Here is a 23,170-nt window from a genome sequence, read left to right as displayed (position 1 = left end):
AGTCATAAACTACATTCGCTGATTTACCTTGTTCATGCAAACTATCTTCAATAACTTGAAGACAGTGCATTGTTTGCTTTGCTAATGTATCTTCTATTTTTATAAGTTAATTGTATGTAATGGCTTTGTATGAAATATTTGCAAAACTTTGAAATAATTTGCAAAACGTGAAAAATGACCCATTTCGCTGAAATATTCGGCAATGCCGAAACGCAGAATTTCACCGCAAACCCATGCCTGCCGAAAAATTTTGCTCATCGCTATTTATAGCATTTAGGTAAGGTAATAAGCTGGTGTTAGAAACCCTTGATACTATCAAATATACTACAGTGCACAAGCTTTTTATTGGGAATGTGATAGTTTGCTATTTTTATATATAAAAAGAAAGTTTGTATGTTTTTTTCTGGGTTTAGACAACTGATGCGCCGTGACGTGACCGGAAATTTCCGCTGAAGTTTAGCAAAACAATTTGTCAAATGGCAAAATGCAGAAATTCGCTGCAAATCCATGGCTGGCAAAAAAATTATATCACCACTACTCAATAACCATTCTCTTACCAATGAGGATGTCAATAGGTACTTACAACTCAAAAAGATGCCAGACATGGTGTTCAAAGTTGCTGAGTTTCAGTATAGTAATGCTCTCTACAAAATCGCATATCAGCCATCTGACCAATAAAACTGCTCCAATAGGGATGAGTGAATCTGTCCCATTTTGCTTCACTGAAATATTTGCAAAAAGATTCACGCACGTCAAAAAAATGATGAAATTTTTTTTTTTGACACAGGCGCATCAAAAAAATGCGAGCCACAAAAAAAAGACGCAGGAGACCAAAAAGATGCGGATGACAAAATTGCATGACAAATGCATTTTGCGAATTTTATGGAGAAGCAAACTCATCACTACTGGTTATAGGCTACCTACCTGTGTGACTAAAGACATTGGATTGGAGAACCCTTCAGTGGTGCAATATTTTGCAAGGTGGAGTTTTTTTTTTTTTTTTTAAATGGTCCTGTTATGTTAATAATGCATCAGTTATGCTTCTATTTTCCTAAAAAGCAAGTACTGTGAAACACATATGCCTTGTGAGGCTTTCTTGTGAGGCCTAAATACAATTTTATACTGTTTTCTGAGCTGCCATGTAATGTGAATCGGAATGAATTACTAATCAGCCTTATATTGTGACATTTATATTCTTATACACAGGATATTGTGTGTATGTCCCTAAGCTCAAGTAACTGACAGCAGCGCAGAAGATGGGGGGCTACTGGGGGCATTTTTGGAGACACAGATCCTCCCTGCTAAAGGGCAGTGGTTGCCTTGGGCTGGTACAGAAGCCCAAAACATAGGGGGACATTTATTAATGTACGAACATGTACGAATGCTCCGAACATTTTTTCTGCTACAATTTCTTACCTTGCGTGACAATTTCGTACCTTGCATGACAATTTTGTACCTGTCGCGACAATTTCATACCTTGAGACCTTCCAAAACCATGCACAGAAAGATCAAAGCCGAAAAGGTTTTCCCGCTGTTTACAATCGTTCGGTATGAAAATTTTGTGACTTTCAGAACGCCAATACGATATTATCGCGACTATTCCGATTTTTTCGGAAGCATTTTCGTGATATTTACGATCATCAGAAATTATAGTATCCAATCTGAATTTTACCTATTTCGGGATTCAAACTCGTGATTTGATGAATGTGCCCCTTAGTGTACAACATTTCTAGACTATTTCTTTAGGCTTTAATTCTCCTTTAAAATATATTTTATAGTAATGTTTGCAGACACCATTACTGTTGTAATTTTTTTAGTTTAGTGGATTAAGTGGATTTCAAAATCAGTAAGGTTTGAATGTAGAATATTATAGGTATATAGCTTAAACACATAAGAACTCTTGTTTCAAAGATATCAATGTGCCAACAAAACCCTGTTTAATAGTTTAGAAAAAACAACCTTTCAACCAATCCTAAATCTGGCAACTGTAATTCAATGGAAAAACAATTTAACTGAGCGAATTTAGTATCTTGGTTACTAATAGTTTCTACGGCAACCATTTTTTGCTCATGCTTTTTGAGTGGGGAATGAAGCTGGAGAGACACTTGAAAATAAAATAAAAACGATAAATATGTATTCCTGCAATATATTTAAAGTGTATCAATTTACTGATAACAGTCATTTACAACCATAAATGCAGTAGGCAAAGTGCAATTTTGGATGCAAATCTGCATATTTTTTGGCCATAATGCAGTGTTTTTCCATATAATCCCTGTGTAAATGGAGATGTGAGGGGTTGTTGTACCCACCACAATAGCACCTGATGTGTCAAAAAGTACTCAATAGCATGTATGTATAATAGTAAACAAAATACAAGTTGTGGCTAACATTTTTAGCATGAATTGTGTCACTTCTGGTGTTCAGTGTTACAGTGCCATTTTGCCTGAGTCTTTTAACCACTTAGTACAGGTATAGGACCCATTATCCAGAATGCTCGGGACCAAAGGTATTCCGGATAAGGGGTCTTTCCGTAATTTGGATCTCCATACCTTAAGTCTACTAAAAAATCAATAAAACATTAATTAAACCCAATAGGATTGTTTTGCATCCAATAAGGATTATTTATATCTTAGTTGGGATCAATTACAAGGAACAGTTTTATTTCTACATAGAAAAAGGAAATCACTTTTAAAATTCTGAATTATTTGCTTATAATGGAGTCTATGGGAGACAGGCTTTCCGTAATTCGGAGCTTTCTGGATAACGGGTTTCCGGATAAGGGGTCCGATACCTGTACTCATAAATGCACAGTGCACTGCTGCCTGGGGAAATGGCTGCGTAGTGTAACTAGTGCCAGATATAAATTCCAGCCCGAGGTGCACAGAACAGCATCAGGGGAAGGGGGTGCAAATCAGCCCCTGAGCTATGCATTACATAGCTTACTGGGGCTCCAAGGCTGGCCCACTATTGCCCCTGAAAGCACACCTGACAGGGGCAGTGTCAATGTATTGACCTCTTAAATCAGTCCTTTACATTTAAAACTTTACTGTCCCCCTTTTGTGTTAAATACACTTAAACTATAACCTTTATTGGTTAGAAAAGGCTGCAGCCCATTAGTTTACAACAGTATCAAATTTGACATCATTACACACAACATCATTTAACAATAACATGTAGCATAATTAAATAACAATAACATTGAACATCATTAAATAACTTAAAGAAATACTGTCATGGGAAAACATGTTATTTTTCAAGATGCATCAGTTAATAGAGCTCTAGCAGAATCCTGCATTGAAATCCATTTTTTAAAAGCACAAACCAAATTTGTTTATATTTAATTTTGAAATTTCACATGGAGCTAACCATGTTCTGCATTTCCCATGGTGCCACCGCCATGTGATTTATGCTCTGATAAACTTCAGTCACTCTTTACTGCTGTGCTGCAGGTTGGAGTGGTATCACTACCCCCCACCGGACACCTGTATTGCTAAAAGCAGTATATATAAGAATAGCACTCAATAGTAAAAAAGTCTGGCTTGGGACTCCTCCAGTTACATGGGAGCAGGAGAAACAATATGTTACCTGAAAGCAGTTCTAATGTGTAGCGCTCAGACGCAGGCACAATGCACTGAGATGGCTGCCCACACATGAATATTACAACTAAAAAAATACATTTGTTGGTTCAAATACAATTTTAAATGGTAGAGTGATTTATTTGCTATGTAAACAGTGTAATTTAGAAACAAATAGTACACCATAACAATTATGACAGAATCCCTTTAATAACTTAATAACAAGGAGCCTTGGAAGTCTGCATTTGTGGGAACTATACCTGCCCCAATGTGCAATTAGGTCCCTGAGACTAGACATCCCCTTTTCTGTAACCACCACAGCCCCCTCTTACCACCGGCCTGTGGCCATAATCCCTATCAACAGACCTAACCTTCCACACTCATCAATCCCAATCGACTATAAAGGCCATAGCTGAAATTTCCTTTCTCCTACCTATATCCTCGCTGGCACTGTCAAAAATGGCACTCTTTCTTTCCACTCTGCCTAATTTAACTCCTAACTTCCACACCCTAACCAACTTAGCCATAGGGCTAAACTACCCACAATCCTTAACTCTTTTTCTGCCAACGACGTATGAGATACATTGTAGCAGAATAAGGCTTTAACTACCAACGACGTGTCTCATACGTCGTCGGCAGATAAAGGCTACTCTCTGCAGCGGCGGCGTGTGCCGCTGCTGCAGACAGTTTCTAGCGATGACAGCCCCCTGGGCAACGTGCCAGGGGGGCTGTCATGATGGTCCTGCGACGCAATCGTCGCAGGACCATCTTAGAAGCAGCAGACGCGATCGCATCTACTGCTTCTTCCTGCTTCCCCCCAGCGCCGGCCAGGACTGCAGCGTTGAGGACAGAGCAGCGATCCCTGCTTCAGGACAGGTAAGATTTGCACACTTATATACATTTATATACACTCCTATACACAGTGTCACACAGCGTGACTATTGGATCAGATATTCTGACCACTAATTATGCTGTTGTGTGACTTATTTTGTTGTTTCACTGATTTGCGCAATTTTTGTGGTTTTATCACATTTTTATCCCTGTATAAGTGTTCCTGATCTGTTTTTAGCTTTGCCAGGTGTAACTTTGGTGTACAAAAATAAGTTTACCTATTTTGAATTCATGAGAATGTGTACTTTACAAAAATATATGGTTTTCTGGGGGTCTCTGTATAGTTAGGGGGTGTTACTGCACATAATACGCTGACAAGCATGTATGCGCTATTTTCATTTTGGGTTCAGTACAGACTTTGGTATATCTCTGCATATGGGGCAGACTATTCAGTAGACCTTAGGTGTTCCTACGCAAGAAATTGTGTGAGATAAATGCAGCAAATTGCAACATTTTTAGGCGATTTTCTGAAATGTCATAAAAACCAATAACTTTAGGAAAGCTTTGCAGATTGGTACTTTGGTGTAGAAAGGACTTTTTACCCATGTTGGATTTGTCAGAATGTGTACTTTCCAAAACTATATGGTTTTCTGGGGGTATCTGTTTAGTTAGGGGGTGTTCCTGCACATAATTCACTGACAGGGGGCTCTGTATGCAAAAGCTGAGTTGGCAGGCGAGAAATCCATATGCACTATTTTCATTTTGGGGTTAGTACATACCACAGACTTTGTTATATCTATACATATTGGGCATCAAACTGTTCAGTAGACCTTAGGTGTTCCTATTTGGGGTGATTTGCCTTTATCTGATCTTTATCAAGAGATTAATGCTGCAAATTGCAACATTTTCATGCAATTTTCTGAAATGTCATACAAATCTGCATACTTAAGAAAGCTTTACGACTTGGTACTTTGAAGCAAAAAGAAATGTGTACCCATTATAGATTCGGGGGAATGTGTACTTTCCAAAAATATATGGCTTTCTGGGGTGAGTGTACGTTTTTGTAGCTTTATCCCACATAAAAGATGTAAATGTGTTGATTTTGCAGGAGCTGAAATGATAGATCATATGGGGGTATGTTCCCATTGGGGCCCTACATGCCACATATTTAGGTAAACCTATACATATTGGGCATCAAACTGTTCAGTGGACCCCTGGGGTTCAAATTCAGGGTGTTTTATCTTGGTACCTAATGCTATGTGGGAGATAAGATGCTGCAAAGTTGAAGTTTTGAGGGGATTTTTGGAAATGTCATCAAAATTGCCAACTTTAGAAAAGCTGTGCGGCTTGGTACTTTGGAGTAGAAAGACATGGGTACCCATTTTCGATTCGGGGGAATGTGTACTTTCCAAAAATATATTACTTTCTGGGGTGAGTGTACTTTTTACTAGCTTTATCCCAAATAAATGATGTAAATGTGTTGATTTTGCTGGAGCTGAAATTACAGAAATGACAGATCATATGGGGGAATGTTCACATTGGGGCCCCTACATGCCACATACTTAAGTAAACCTATACATATTGGGCATCAAACTGTTCAGTGGACCCCTGGCGTTCATATTTAGGGTGTTTTATTTGGTTACTTTATGACCTGTAGGAAATAAGATACTATAGACTGGAAGCTTGGAAGTGATTTTTTAAAAATTTCACAAATTTTGATAAAAACCAATAACTTTAGGAAAGCACTGCAACTTGATAGTTTGGAGTAAACAGACAGTTGTGCCTATTCTGTATTCCCCAGAATCTGTTCTTTCCAAAAATGTACAATTTTCTGGGATAAACCTTCTGTTAGTGGAATTTTTGGCCTTGAAATCTAAAGTATGCAGCTTTCTGGAGTAGTGCTTTGGAAATTTGGTAGTGTACTGCTGGGAGTTTTTGACCTATACAAGTGAGAAATCTCCATAAAACTATATATATTGGTATTCGCACGTTCAGGATACATGGGACTTTCCAAATCAGTTGTATATTTGTACATAAAATAATTTCTGTTTCTAGTATGTGTGTTTATATTATGGAAAAAAATTTTGTTTTCATTTTTAGACATTTAGAAGCCTATATCTTGTTACAGAACTGGAATTACACAAAAATATTTTGAAAGCTTAGGTTGTCCTGAAAAAAACAATATATTGTTTTCCTAGGTAAACTAAAAGTCTCCCCGAGGAAAGGCCCCTAAAGTGAAACAGTGCAAAATGTTAAAAAACTGTCTAGCAGTACAAGTTCAGCTCTGGCAGTGAAAGGGTTAAAGGGATATGTAATGATTTTTATGGTATACTTTTAATTTCTAAATCACCCTTTTTATATAGCAAATAATTCACTCTACCATTTAAAATTTTATTCTTGAACCGACAAATGTATTTTTTTTAGTTGTAATATTGGTATGTAGGCAGCCATCTCAGTGCATTGTGCATTGAGTCTGAACTTTCAGAAAGAGCCAGCACTACACATTAGAACTGCTTTCAGGCAACCTATTGTATCTCCTACTTCCATGTAACTGGAGGAGTCACAAGGCAGACTTGGATTTCTTACTATTGAGTACTATTCTGATATCTCCTTGGAGCTGCTGTCTTGCTACCTTCCCATTGTTCTGCTGATTGGCTGCTGGGAGGGGGGTGATATCACTCCAACTTGCAGCACAGCAGTAAAGTGTGACTGAAGTTTATTAGAGCACATGTCACATGGTTGTGGCACCCTGGGAAATGAAGAATATGGCTAGCCCCATGTGAAATTTAAAAATTAAATACAAAAAGATCTAGCTTTGTTTTTGAAAAACAGATTTCAATGCAGGATTCTGTTGGAGAAGATCTATTACCTGATGTGTTTTGAAAAAAAACATGTTTTCCCATGGCAGTATTCCTTTAAAACTAAAACTTCCCTGTGCTATTTTTGACTTGGTCATGGCCCCTTGGTCTTTTTGTAAGAGAAAAAGCAGCAAAGTTACATATGCCAAAGTTCATTAATTTTACAGCAGTTTTCTTTGCCACAAGAGGGACTAGAGAATATAGAGAGCAAGCAGAGAACTGTTTGGGAAAATGTATAAAAATAATAAATATCACAAGGTTTATCAATATGCAAAATAACTTGTTATTTCGTTTATTCATATGCAAAGTAGCCTCATTTTAGATTTTATTTTTGTAAATTAAATAACCAGTCAGTTTCTTTCACATAAACATATGAGGATTAGCGTCAGAGGGAGGAAAATGATGAGAGCAGGAAAGAAGAAGAGATTCTCTTTATTTCATCTGTTTATGCAACTGAGCAACTGGCTAATGAAGGCTTCCTTTTTAATATTTCAACAATAGAAAGAAATCTTCAGCACACCACTTACATACATGCTTTCATAGGGTGCTTGACTTCCTCAGCTGCTCCCAAGTTTCTTCAGTATACCTTTGTGAAGGGAAGAAGCACACCAATGAATAGGCAATTTATTGCAGAAACAAGTGGCACAAGCTTTCGGGGTTTCAGGTGAAATACACACAAGTGAACATTTTACTCATTAAATACCTTAACAGATCATGTGAAACTACCATGTGACCAATTAATCCCCAATTTTTTAATCCACACTGCCTCCCTTCTTAATAATTGTTTAGTCAAATCTCCACCCCTAGGTAAGTGGACTTGTTCCAATACCGTCCACCTTACTTGTGCAACAGAATGCTTAGCAAAATAAAAATGTTTGTTCTTTTTTAATAGACCCAATTATTTTTATGTACTATTGATGACTGGTTAAAGAGAATTCAAAAGAGACTAGAACATGTTAAGGTAAAAAAAAAAGATCCAGAGCTAGAATTCCAGATCTGGCATGGTGCCAGAAGATTGGAAAATTGTTAATGCAATGCCAATATTAAAAAAAAATCCTGTTCTCAGTCTGAAAACATTAGGCCTAATGGATTGGCATTAGTGGTAGGTAGGGCTGTGCACTGAGTAAGAATTGTTGGAGGAGGTAAGGGTGTGCTGGGTGAACTTTCTTTGTTGATTAGTGATAGGTAATCTTTTGGAAGGGGTAACTGTAACTGATAATACTATAAGTTTGTAGTAGCTAGGGATGTAGCGAACATCGCCAAAAATGTTCGCGGACCCGTTCGCGGACTTTCGGCAAAACTCGCGAATATTCGCGAACTTTGCGAACCCCATAGACTTCAATGGGAAGACGAACTTTAAAACCTAGAAAAGCCATTTCTGGCCAGAAAACTGATTTTAAAGTTGTTTAAAGGGTGCCACGACCTGGACAGTGGCATGCAGGAGGGGGATCAAGCAAAAATTTCTCTGAAAAATACTTCGTAAAAAAAAACGCCAAAAAAAAAACGCAAAAAAATAACGCAAAAAAAAAAAATGCCAAAAAATAACGCCAAAAAATATCGCCAAAAAAAAAACGCAAGCTATTCCTATGTATATGCATAGGCGATAAAACGAAGCGAAAAAACGCGGCGGAAACAGAAAGGCGAAAAAACGCGACGCCAAAAAAAACCGAGGCGAACCCAAAGTGGCGAACATCGGCAAAAGTCCGCGAATTTGCGCGAACGCGAACACCCGATGTTCGCGCGAATTAGTTCGCCGGCGAACAGTTCGCTACATCTCTAGTAGTAGCATGGTTTTATGTGTAATAGATTTTGCCAGACAAATTTAATTGCCTTATATAAGAATGTAAGCAGAAACCTAAACATTGGGGTGGCAGTGGATGTGATCTATTTTTAATTTCCTAAAACAATTGAAACAGGACGGGGCAATGGGTTACTGAATAAACTAAAGTAAACTTGTTTGAAACATAACATTTGTACTTGGGTAGAGCACTTGCTGAAGGATAGATTACAAAGAGTGGTTTTAAATAAAACATTTTCTATTTGGACCAGCTGTTATTAGTGGACTACCACAGGGGTCTGTGCTCAGTCCTTTGTTTATAATTTGTTTATTATAACCTTGAAGTTGGCATTGTGAGTACTGTCTCTGCTTTAGTTGATGATACTAAATTGAGCAAAACATTTTATTCATTAAGCTACCAAACAAAACAGGGGTTTTTTTTTACTCGGCTGCCGGGGCACTGGGAAAAAACCTGGTGGGCCCTCAGCTTCAATGGCCCCACCGACCCTGAACCAATCCCTGTCGGTGATCCTCCACTGATCTCCCGATCACGTCTAGTTAAGTATGAGATATGCACGCTTGGGGGAGGGGCAGGTGAGTGCAGGCAGCAGAGGCCCCTGGGGTGGCAGTTCCAGTCGGCCCCACACACACCAGTCTGCCACTGATTGTTTGTCTGGCCAGACCAGGGTGACTTTGATGTAGTTGGCCAACTTGAGTGTATTGCAGTACCTGGATAAAGAATCAATGTTTTTTTTTTTGTTTTTTTTTTTTAAAGGAAAGGGCACGTATTAGTAGCTTAATGCACAAAATGTCTAAATGTCCTTAGCCTAATGACAGAGGACCTCTTGTCTTTGTCTGCATGGAAGTGAGATATGCCTTAGCAACTACCTTCAAACTACTTACATGCAACTCTTCATCCCTGGGATGGGTCACGTAAACTTGGTGGGGGAAAGGTGGCCTTGGATTATAACTCTCAGGATTATTAAATTAAAAAGGAGCTGATGGTACAGAAAATGTTATACAAAATAAGGATAGTGATGCTAAGCTATAGGGTAAAATGTAAGTGCTGCAACTTGTAACATTGTAATATTACCAGAAGATGACAACAATCATAGAAATAACATACTTACTCCTATGGAGTACAAATGAGGGGCAAATGCATCAATTTAACAACATATAACCGGTGTGGGGGGCGGGTTACATGCTTAGACACCCCAGTAAATGCCATCCAGGAATAGGGATATATCCTGGGTCTGTTTCCACTGTGGTCCCTGTTTTATGGTATAGAGTATAGAGGGCACTGAGCTGTCCTTGCTCACTATCCCTGCCTGCCTTACACTCCTGGGGCATACTATAACAGGGTCCCTGCCCCAACACTCTGGCATGATACAAATAGTCTATCAAATAGTCTTTACAAATAGTCTAAACAATGTCTATCAACAGCAGCGTTAAGTAGGTAATTAAAAAGGGACTGCATATTAAGTTGAAAGATGAAGAGTGAGTGTTGTGAGTAAGTGTTGTGACAGCAGCAGAAATATTTTTACATCTACAATGTATAAAAAGGAGCTCAATATACAAATCTGTATTCATAATTTACAATTTATTTCCTAATGAACATATGAGTAAGCAATTCAGCTAAAAATGCACTTATTGGAATTCAATTTGATGCAGGATTCATAGGTTGCACAGAGATGGACATATCAGGTGTTCCAGTATAGAAATTTCTGTTTTACTTTGCAATAATGTTACAGTAATTAAAAGTTACTGAATTCAAAGTTAAAACATATTAATACATTAATGCCAATGGCTCCTGAAGAGATTTCCTTATTTGTATGTAAGATATAGTTACCTAGATTACATGAGAAGGTCTCTCATTATTAACTGAAATTTGAATGACATATATTAGTCTTGAATCTAAGTTAAGCTCTATTCCATTAAGTAAATATGAAATTCATCAATATAAAAGTCTGCTAGTTGCAAATATAGCTTGTCTAACAAGTGCACAGTTATTGGAAATTGTACACCGAATCCACGGACCTGTGTGTTTGAACTGAGCACAGCATTCTTCCTCCGGGAGTCATTATTTCTTCTACAATGATTAAAACAAGTGAAATGTGAGATTTCATACCTTAAAGTGTTTGAAAAATGTAAAATGGGATGCCATTTTCTTTAAAAGGCTGGGATCCACAGGGAGATGCAAATCTGGCATTTTGACATTTTGACATCAACAGTTCAACTGATTATCCACAGTTTCTGTGCACAAATGCTTCATGTCCAATACATGCTTAGTGACTAATTCTTAAGGCACTTTAAAAGCAGGGGAAGTTAATAAGAAGTATTGCAGGATAATTGGCTTCTAAATATTTTGACATAATGTAAAAAATGAAGAGTCAGAAGGCAAATCTGACCAGCTGAAAATATTACAAACGGGAAAAAATCTGGCAGAAAATTATCTGCATAAATACATTATTTTAAATATATACTAAGTAACCAATGTGTGAGTTCCCTGTTTTATGGGCATGTTAATCAGTATTTTTACGGGAAATAAGCTGGCATCCAAAAAAATACATTTACAAAAGGCAATGAGGTGGTAAGTAATATTAGTACTTAGTTATTAATATAAGTATTCCTGAACATTTTAGCACATAGAATTTCAAGAATCCATCATGTTTAAAAAATAAATTCATGTTTTAGTACATTATTAGCTAATCACAAAAGAGTCTGGTAAATATGCTTAGAATCGAACTGTAAAAGTTCTATACATTTGAGCACAAATGGTCAAAAACAGTGATGGGTGAAATAATTGGTGAATTTCCATGTTTCGCCATTTCTCTAATTTTCCACCGTTTGGATTCACTAATTTTTCACCAAAGACAAATGGGACACATTTGCTCATCACTAGTCAAAAGGTGACCTGAAACATGTGCCAAGTTAACTGACATTTTTGGAAGTATGAAAGCAATATTTTGCAGATGTATGTTTAGACAATATCTAATACATTGCAGAATTAGAAGTTTATTTCTGAAAGCCTGTAGCCCCCAAAGGAGGGGCTTACTGTATATTTTGGTATTGTATACAGAGAACCATCTATGGTATAATGACTCATTAAAATAGAGGCAATGAAATGGACATTGTTGTGCCTTTTTAACACTAACAGCATTCATACAAGGTTTTTATCATTTCGTTTTGAATTGCAATATAGTAATTAGTTTAGGAGACTTGAACAGTTGATCAAAAAGTAGTGATGAGCGAATCTGTCCCGTTTCGCTTCCCCATAAGAAACGCATTTGTCACGCAATTTTTTCTGTTGTCCGCATCTTCTTTTTTCCCACCTGTGTCTATATTTTTTTGTCGCCTGTTTTTTTTTCCCGCAACCACACCCTTTTTTGATGCAACCGCGCTCAATTTGACACGCAACAAAAAAATTCAGCGCAATAAATTTTTCCCCGTCGAATTTTGCCGGAAGTTGGTGAAATGAGGAAATTCGCTGCGAATCCATGCTTGGTGAAAAATTTCGCTCATCACTAATATACTGATATCAGGAACACCCTGCTTTAGAACCAGGGACATGGTGTATACTGGCCACTGCTCCTCCAGTTTGAGACAATGAGGTTTCGGACTGGCTGATAATATCAATTACTGTTTCTCCTGTCTGTATTCCCTGCTCCATGCTCTTAGTCCAGGAATTTCCCAATTAAAGGGCTTTTCAAGCATGCCATGGCAAGTAATCTGCGCTGGATCATTAGCCTATCTTCTGTGACTAAACCTCTTGTTCATGTTCAGAAGTCCTGTTCCTGTGTCCTGTATCCTGAAGTCCTTGATCCTTTGTAAGTCTGTTTGTGCCCAGCCTTGTTCTCCATATTTTGACTCCCTGGTTGTCACCTGGCCTGATATTTGACTCTGCACATTTTCTGCCTGCCCTGACCTTTTTCCTGTCTCAAGGACTGTGTTTTTGATTGTCGACTGCTAGACCTCCGCATGAACTTGGACTTTTTAATTGTCTGCACATATGCTGAGGTTTGTGTTTTTCTTTTTCTATTAAATCTTGCTTCTGGACGTCAGTTATTTGCAAATGGTTATTAGGCAACTTGCTCCTTACAAACCAGTCAAACCAGCAATTCCTAACAACTGAATATTTGGTCTAGCTGATCAAGACCGAAAACATGGACACAATTTTGAGCAAGTCAGTAGAATACAAAGTTAGCCTTACTAATTTAGATCACAATTAAGGAAAACATTCAATATTTCAGTATGATATATGTGGATATATATTTTAAGAAAATCCTACATTGAACAGTTCTTGTCAGAACTAAGTGGGTGATTTATCAATGCTTGATTTTTCAACAATTCAAGTTTTTTTAGCGCAATTGCATAATTTGGGTTATGGTTGAATAACCTCAAATGTCGAGTATTTATTAAGTACAAAAACCCCAAAAACTCGAACAAAAAAACCCAAAAATATTTCTAGCCTTTTTGAGCTTGTAAACTTGAGGTATGCAAGTTTTTCATTTGAACGAGGTTTCCTTATTAATATATAGGTGAGCATTCAATATGCAAGTGTATTCAATTTAGAAAAACAAACTCAAAATTACAAACTAGAAAACTGATAAATAAGCCCATAAATATTTGTACTAGTTTTTAAGAGAGTTAAGCCAGCTGCTATACTTGGTAGTAAAAATAACAACATTACAACTGTACTAAATCAGTGCAGAAAAGATGTCTTAACTATTCTCCTATGCAAGTACATTTGCAAAGATTTTTGGATTCTAATTATAGGCATAAGACAGCTACTAAGCTTTCCAACCTTGTTAATACAGGTATAGGACCCATTATCCAGAATGCTCGGGACCAAGGGTATTCCGGATAAGAGGTCTTTCTGTAATTTGGATCTCAATACCTTAAGTCTACTAAAAAATCAATAAACCATTAATTAAACCCAATAGGATTGTTTTGCATCCAATAAGGATTATTTATATCTTAGTTGGGATCAATTACAAGGAACAGTTTTATTTCTACATAGAAAAAGGAAATCACTTTTAAAATTCTGAATTATTTGCTTATAATGGAGTCTATGGGAGACAGGCTTTCCGTAATTCGGAGCTTTCTGGATAACGGGTTTCCGGATAAGGGGTCCGATACCTGTACTGAAAACAAATATATATATATAAATCTTATTATCCATCCATTTATCATCTCTCTGTTGTCCATCTTATAAAATCAAAGATATCTGTATTCTGTGTGTTTCCCCCTAGTCTTTGGCATGATTTGTATATAAAAATTTTAGGGGGATATTAGTAACACATGAATCTTGAAAGCTCCAGTGATTATTAGCTGAAGACAATATAATACAAAATAGCCTTGAAGAGCAACAAGGAGAGAGTGGAAAACTCGAACACATTGTTTAACGCATTCTTTCTGACCTTGTTTACTAAAACATTTTTTTTTTTTTAAAAGTCTATCCTCATTGCTGCTGTTTTTTTTCTTTTCTGAGTCACATATTTTCTCCTTGGAAATGTAATGATCTCTCACAGACTGCACAGTTTGTTTCTCTATACTTGGTAACATTTTAACTGCAAGTCTGGATTTTAACATAAAAAAATGTGTAACTTGCTTAAATATTCTACAAAACACCTATAAAATTCAGCTTTATAAACAATTAGAGAACACCCAGAGGCTTTTTAAAAAGCTAGGCTGATAGGAAATAGTCAGCAAATTGCCTATTATGACTGCCTGAAATTCCAAATTTGCTAATTAATGTAAATAAAAGCACTTGGTTACACATGTTACTGACTATCTGTCAACATACAATGCATACACTTTTCCCCTTGACTTGCTATAATATGTTCAGAGCATGACCCGCATATCTCCTTTGAACAAAAAGACAATTTGTGTTGCAAAATAATTTGAAATTAGAGTGATTTCTGTGTGAAAAAGAATAAAACAGATGTTCAGAAAGTCATTGCATGGAAATGAGTTTTCATGGGAAAACATGTTTTTTTCAAAACACATCAGTTCATAGAGCTTCTTCAGCAGAATCCTGCATTAAAATCTATTAAAAAATGCAAACAGATTTTTTTTTTATATTTAATTTTGAAATTGTACATGGGGCTAGCCATATTCTGCATTTCCCAGGGTGCCACAGCCATGTGACCTGTGCTCTGATAAACTTCAGTCACACTTTACTGCTGAGCTGCAAGTCGGAGTAATATCCCCCCCTTCTCAGCAGCTCATCAGCAGAACAATGGGAAAGTAGCAAGATAGCAGCTGTAGTAGTGGTGGTAGTAATAATAGTAGTAGTAGTAATAGATTACCTGAAAGCAGTTTTAATGTGTAGTGCTGCCTCCTTCTGAAAGCTCAAAATAAGGCACAATGAACTGAGATGGCTGCCTACACACCACCCATATTACATTATTTATTTATGTATTTATTTATACATACTTGCTGTTTATGCTCAGGAAGACATCTTATTTGGATTTTGGAATTTCAAAAGCAGCTACAGGGGTATAGTGTCAGCACTTTTCACTAAGCTAGTATTATATAAAATTGGGGACTGAGTTCTAAATTGACTTTATGTCCTCTTAACAATAGTTGAGTCAGGTGGCTAGGTGAATTTAATAAATTCAGGTAGCTTCTATCATTTATACAAAATTAATATTACATTCACCCTTAATTGTGCAGTTCCGCTAACCTAAAATCTCATTTTCTTTATTCCCTGTAGACTTCCCTCCTTAGAAATATATTCCTGAGGGTGGAAGCAAAAATAGACACATCCAACTGGAATAAGTTTGCCATTGACATTTTGTTAATGTAACTCTATAGCAAACTTTACTGAGAGGTAAAGTCCCCTAAAATGTAGAACAATATAGTACAGAACTTGCAAATGTTATGGCTACCTCCTGTAATAGGGTGAGGGTTGCAGAAGCTCTACCCTGGAGAGCAGAAATGCTAATAACCTAGGCTTCATGCACCTGCATAGGGACTCAAGTAGGGTTAGAGAGATTTTGAAGTGGTACTACTGTGATGGCCTTGTACTCAGGGGATTGGAACCCGTTGAGGGAGTGTTATCATTGACTGTAACTAATGTCATGCCTGCAACAATGTCATCAGAGATATAATACACAAGCTAATGGTTATCCGTATAGCAGTGTTGTAATACCAAAATTCCAGTAAAATGAAAGATTTGTAAATGTAGTCAAAAGGGGTCATTAATCATCATATTTTTACCGTAATGGGATATTTTTTTGCTACAATTCCAGTGTCATAGTGGTTGCAAGGGGCAATTGCGGCTGATACCTCAATATTAATGCAATTGCGCTCACACTTCCCCGTTAGTTCTGGTTGACATCACTTCTGGTGTTCAGTGTGACAGTGCCACCGGCACCCAGTTCTTTAGATGCAAGTCCGCTGAGCCTATTGATGAGGTTTTGGTAGATCGGGAGTTTCTCTGTGTCAAGCATTTTGTCCCAAACATTCTGGATAATAGGCCCCATACCTGTATATATTTTTTCAAGTTTGTCACATAAAATCTCAGCTAAAACGAAAAATGTTTCCTCTAAATGAATCTGTCATATTGTCCATTATCTCAACATTTGTGTTTAGTTATTCACAATCCATATCACTGAAGTCTCAGTTAATATTGCCTGTGGATAAAACATGGTGGAATGAAACCCGGAAACCTATATAGCAATTTAGCTGTCTTTACAAAGAGCAATAACATACGGGATGAATTATTTATAACATTAAATTTCTTTGTGAAGCACAAATATTATTATGCAAGAGATTTTGATAAATTTATAATTTAGCATGCTGTAACTTATATTCAAATAAATTAGAAGAGTGCACACAAGTAAGACTCATTAAGAAACATTGGCCAGAGGCAAAGTTGCATTGATTAAATTACTCATTCAACTGGTACTGTAAAACTTTTTTTAACCAACAAATTAATTTTGCAAATATATGCTGATGCATTAATAATGAATTCATTAATTATACGGCTATATACAATTGTTTAATCGTTCCCTGTTGTCTCTTAGGTGTATTATTAATCAGTCTTGATTTATACATTGCGATATTATGGAAAAACTAAGGAATTGCTTGGAAGTTTTGCAGATGAAACATGTATTTTGTTTTAAATCCATCATGGACTTTGGCTAAAGTGCCAGATTCTGTGCCTAATAGACTGGTCACTTTTAAGTGCCTTTGTATCATTATATAGCTTATTATATAAGTTAGGCTTATTTGTCAACACTGTACACATTTGCCCTTGGGCAGTAACCCATAGAAACCAGTGATTGGCTTTTTTCTACTAGCTGGAGCTAGAACAATGAATGCAATAATTTGATTGGTTACCATAGGTTACTGCCCACTGGCATATTTGAAAATTTAGAAAAACCACACAGGCAACCATGAGCTGAGAATGGAAGAACTTGTAGGGGCTCATAACATCATTGCTATCAAGGTTATAAATTAATTTTAAATGTAATCTTAAACCTATTGCCCGATATTTAAAATGTCACCATGGTATAACATGATCCCCAACATTACTTCCCAATGGCAAACATGCATCACTTACCATTTTTAAGCTTCCCTTTCTTTAAATGTTTTATTTCTTACAATCCTGTTTATACAATATTTACGATTATCAGTCAGTCAATATCTATCCTTAATATTTGCAAAGAGAACACTGGGGGCAGTGAGAGAATATGAAAAGCCCTCCATTGCACCTATTACCGTCTTTATTTGCACTTCAAACCTTGCAGAATGTCTGTGCAAAGAGTTGTGCCACACTTTCTGCAGCACTAGTTTGTTCCCTGAATGCCCCTAGCTTCATAAAGAATTCGCAGACTTGCACAGAGGCAGGCATTAAGAACAGATCTTCCTTGCATCTGTTCTGTATACTAAAACTCCTCTCATTTCATGTATTGCTACTTCCCTCACCTATAGAAGTGTAATGTGCACAATGTGCAATAGGCTCAGTTGCAGACTTGTATCTGTCTATGCTATTACAATTTTCTTTTACTTAAAACTTGATTTAATTTGTATTATTCTATACCATTCTATAGGAAATAAACAGTTAAATAACTCTGTAGTTTGGCTAGCTATCTTATCACTGCTCTTACATACTCTGGTGTCATTTTCTTTTCTGTATCTGTTTTGTTTATCTACATATATGTTACAAGAGTGTAATATCAACTAGCAAAGCATTTTTCAATTAATTAAATTTATGTAGGGTTGCCACCTGTCTGGTTTTGACCTGGATAGCCCGGATTTTGGAAGGGCTGTCTGGGTCAAAACCTCCTGCCCAGTTTCCCGAATTAGGACAGGACTCAGTAACTCAGTAACATTGATGCATTAACAAGACTCAGTAACATTGACACAGTGATTGGCCAGTCACTGATTGCTGCCTCATAGCCCTACCCCCATGATGTCCCAGCTCCGCCTCTTCCCTGCACCACAACATCATGGCCCTGCCTTTTCCCCACCCCCCGTGACGTTACCCCTTTCTGGCTAAGAAAGCCAGCAGAGGTGACAACCCTAGATGTATGATGGGTAGCCAGTAAAAAGACTGAAGGGCAGGGAATGCAAGAGCATAGGTGTTGAAATTTGGCAGCAGTATTCATGATGCTCTGGACTATGTTTATTAACCGGTGTATGTTTTTTTAGGTCCAAGCTACTACAGAAATCGGGTTCCCCACAGTGGTTTGTTGAGATACAGTATACTTTTGTCAGTATTTAAAGGCAACTATATTATTTGCCTGGTAAATATAACATTTAAAGACTAACCTTTTAGATGTTTCTGTATTTTCTAATGACGTTGAAGTGCACATTAGTGTCACCACAGAATTATCCAGGAAAGAAAACAATGACTTTTATGAGAAGCTGACAACTAATGTATAGCAAACGCTACTGCATCAAATAGGCCATATCAATTGGTGTGTAATGAGCCCCCTGCCTTTGGTTGTCATGATAAAAAAAAAAAGAAAAACTCCAGGATATCAAGCATGCCTGCTTCCTTTTTATGGCTGAGTTTGAAATATACTGCAGCCTGACAATGCTATATTTTTAAATCTGGTTTCTTATGAACATGTCATCTGAGACACAATCAGAATATATTGCAATGTACTGCAAAACATATCAAAGAAACCCAGAGTGCTACTGCTGTATATTAAGTTTGCAGTGAATGTGAATTAAATATATTAATGTGCAAATAACCTCTTAGGCACCAGGGAGGTCTTCAAAGCATCGCTTCACAATGCCTTTGAAACCTAATAATGCCCAGCGGTTTAAATTAAATTTGACATATCAATCTCTAGACTGTTATTGCTTTAGGCATGAACTTCTTGTCATTTGATGTATATCCCAAGTCGCTGATAATTCATTGCAGTATGTACATGCATGTTACTGTAATATTTCTTTCCCTGTTTATCTATTAGAATTGGTTCTCACGTCCCCAAATCATCATAACGACAGATATACTGGTCTTTAATTTAGGTTAATTTGTTTGAAATACTTTTTATAGCTTTTGAATATTTTAGCAGAACTGTTTAAACAGCTGTCTCAAATTGCAGCTCATAAAATAAGAAACATGGTGATATTTTTGATAAATGCACCTGTAACAAAGGCTTGTAAGGCCAAGAAAACTTGAATAACAACATTTTACCAAAAATAATTTAAGTGAGAAACAAGGCATTGTTTGGAATTTCATAAATATTTTATAATAACTCTCGGCATATATTATTTGGCCTTTTGTCTTTAATCATATCTTTAGCTGATACTGATTTTAACATTTTTTTTATAGAACTGCCCTTACACCACTCCTAACCCACCATTACTTACAATTCCCAAAACTTCAAGGTATCAGTTTAAATGGGGTTATACATCTGCTTTCATTTTACATTTAAAAAGATTTGATTATAGCAAATGCTATTTAACAAAAAGTTAATAGCATTGGGAAATGGATCATCGGAGTTCTGGTACTATGGCCACCTTTAAAGGGAGAATTGATGAGAGTTTACTGTTTTGTTTTACTGCAGGTCTCACTATATGGGCATTTGGGCACTAATATATACTAGTGTTTGACCTGGGCGTACTTGTTTTAAGTTCCCTTGGGATGAAGGGATGACATGAATTGGATAGGAAATAGATGAATGATACTACATATTAGGGATTTTGGAAATATTCTTATAAGGTATTTATTAAAGTTTATCAAGAAATAACTATTACCATTGCAGGGCTAGCTTCTAAAGCACCCAATCTATAGATATGCCTGAACACCAGCAGCCAATAACAGAACAAAGCTCAAAATCAACAAAAGGACAACAAAGGATAGAGAAATACAGATTCCTTTTTGTGAGCCTTTTTATGAGGAAAACTACACAAGCTTTTGGGGACCCCTTTGCCATATATATATACTAGATAATATTGACTTGCAGAAGCGTTTGGTTGTAGCAAGCACCACTGCTACATGGTATATATTTCAGTGTTCACATTAAAGCATTATATTGTATCAAAATAAACAATATTGTATCAAAATAACAAGTCCATCTCAAGTCAATATACTATTCCAGTGGTAGAAACAGCATTTTTTATTTTGGAACCAGAAGGGTTAGAGCTAACCTTTAGAGGTATGGAGGTGTCAAATTTGCAAGCATCTTGGGGATCCCAGACAATTCTAATGCTGTAGTAGCAAGATTTTTCAGGAAACAGGCTTGGTTATGGTTTGATGTTTTTTATTATTGCCTGTTTTTCTAGTTTGTTTCCTTCATGATGACATATAGTGCCTTAGAGGTTGCTATTTATTGCTTTAATGTATCAGATCCTTGTGTACCTACCAAGCTGTAACTCTGAAGAGGCTAGGAGACATGGTATAGTCTGATAATAATTGATAATTTTTCTTGGGGGGATCTTGGTAAGATTTTTAAAATCTTGGTTACAGTAGTATATATCTGTTATGGTTTCTGTTATCCAACTGGTTCATTATTTTTCATCTTCCTGTTCGAAAATGCAAAACAATAGTCTTTAATAAATGCTGTGGCCAACAAGTTTTTATCACAATAGTATAATATTATATGTAAATTAAAAGAGAGTGGCCTTGGTCAAGGAGAGCATAGAAACCTTTCTCAGTTAGTCTGCCTGGCTCAGAAATACTCTAAACAATTAGATAAGTTATCAAAGACACAGATTACTCCCTTAAAAAGTTACAATCAATTGCAAAACACTTAAATTGTCTCTGAACCAGTTCTATATTGCACAATAAACAGCAAACTCGTCAATATCAAATTATAATGGTCATGGGTACTTAAAGAGGCATCGTTAAATGCAAGATGTGAAAGCAGAATTATTTTAGTTGTTTCTTATGACTCAAGCTAATTTCATCTATAAAAGTATCATTATTAGTAACATCCTGAAGCAGAGCAAATTGACACCTTGTGTTTGACTAATTTACTTTGCCTACCATTGTCTATAAGACGTAATGGAGACTATCATCTTATTCAAAGCTGGCATATCTATATTGTAAACTAGCGGGATCCAGGACAGACACTTTCTTGGCTTTAAGGCAGTTTATTTACACAGGGGTGCCCATTTCAGCATACAAAACAAATCATAAAAATAAACCCTGCCCTCTGGGCACTACCTTCACACATTAGATTAGTTACCTCACTAACCTGGGCCCCTTTTGGACTACCAGTAAGAAAACACAAATGTTGGGGTCACCCCTGTACTCACAACACTGCTGGGGGATTAGCTCAGCCTCCTGGCTTTCCTTTCAGCTCCTTAGATCCTCAGTCTCTTGGCAGCTTTCTCAAGTCTGGGCTCCCTCTGCTTCTGGCAGTGGCAGGCAGCACCCCCAGCCCCTCTGGGAGTCCTAACACAGAGAGGTGTCCTTCCTGCTCTGTGCCCTGCTCTGAGAGACTGTCTCACACCTGCTTATACAATTAAATACCTTTTCCACAGGACAGCCTTCCTGTGAAAAGTAAGCTCCAATAGGTGAGCTGGACTACTGGAATGGATCACCTGATCCGCTTGTTCTATCCAGAACCCTATAGCTTCCAGGGCCATTCTACCACAATATATATATATATATAGATATATATAATGGGATTGTAGAAAGCACTCACAGCATATAAAAGTAAAACAAAAGTTTGTTTGTTTATTAGCTCATCGCATCAACGCGTTTCGATCCTGATGACAATCCTATTAGGATCGAAACGCGTTGATGCGATGAGCTAATAAACAAACAAACTTTTGTTTTACTTTTATATGCTGTGAGTGCTTTCTACAATCCCATTGTTTACTTTTCAGTCAGCACCCGGCGAGTGCTCATGAAATGGTGAGTGCCGATTTTCCTCTGTGTATATATATATATTATTTTGCATGCAAAAAACAGTCAATACAGTCAAAGCCAAAGAAAAAAAACACGTTTCATAAAATAGTTAAATAGTTGACTTAAAACTAATATAATCTAATTGACTTAAAATTAATATAATGAAAAAACTTGAGTTTTGATCAGCATCTGGAGATTTCCAAAGTTAATTCACTGTATATAAAAGAAACTGCAACTATGTGAGAAAACTATAATTATATTGCAGAGAATTAGAACGTATACATCTCAGACACAATAAAACAATAAACCAACAATATAATTATTGAAACCTCATTACTGAAATTTCTTTTAAATGAAACAAATTAATTTGCAGATTGAAATATAAAATATATAGAATCTGAAAGCAGATACGAATGAATTAGCTAATCAGGATTGACTTGACTGAAGTGAGCAAGCAATATAGCCTGACAACTAGAAAATACAGCAGGGTAGTGGGTTGGGTTGAAAGCGAAACACAGCTCAAGAGGGGAATATATTTCAGAGAAACAGAATATTGGAATCATAACATGAAATCTCTGGTGGTAGAAATAAAAGGTAGCTTAAAGGTAACTATGTTACTGAGCAGGACAAATATGTATGCATATCAAACACTGAGGCTTGAGTAAGAGGAATAAAAGGAGCTAAATATTCCATAGGAATGCATTGTGATAAAAGTCTTCTCAAAATAGTAAGCAGTCATGCCTCATGCTACACACATACCATTCCCTGAAAAGGAATTATGGGTGGAGACATGCAAATTACATCT

The sequence above is a fragment of the Xenopus tropicalis genome, chromosome 4 (assembly GCF_000004195.4).
Source record: "Xenopus tropicalis strain Nigerian chromosome 4, UCB_Xtro_10.0, whole genome shotgun sequence".
In the NCBI taxonomy this organism is placed as follows: domain Eukaryota; kingdom Metazoa; phylum Chordata; class Amphibia; order Anura; family Pipidae; genus Xenopus; species Xenopus tropicalis.
Note: the sequence above shows the minus strand (reverse complement) of the source record.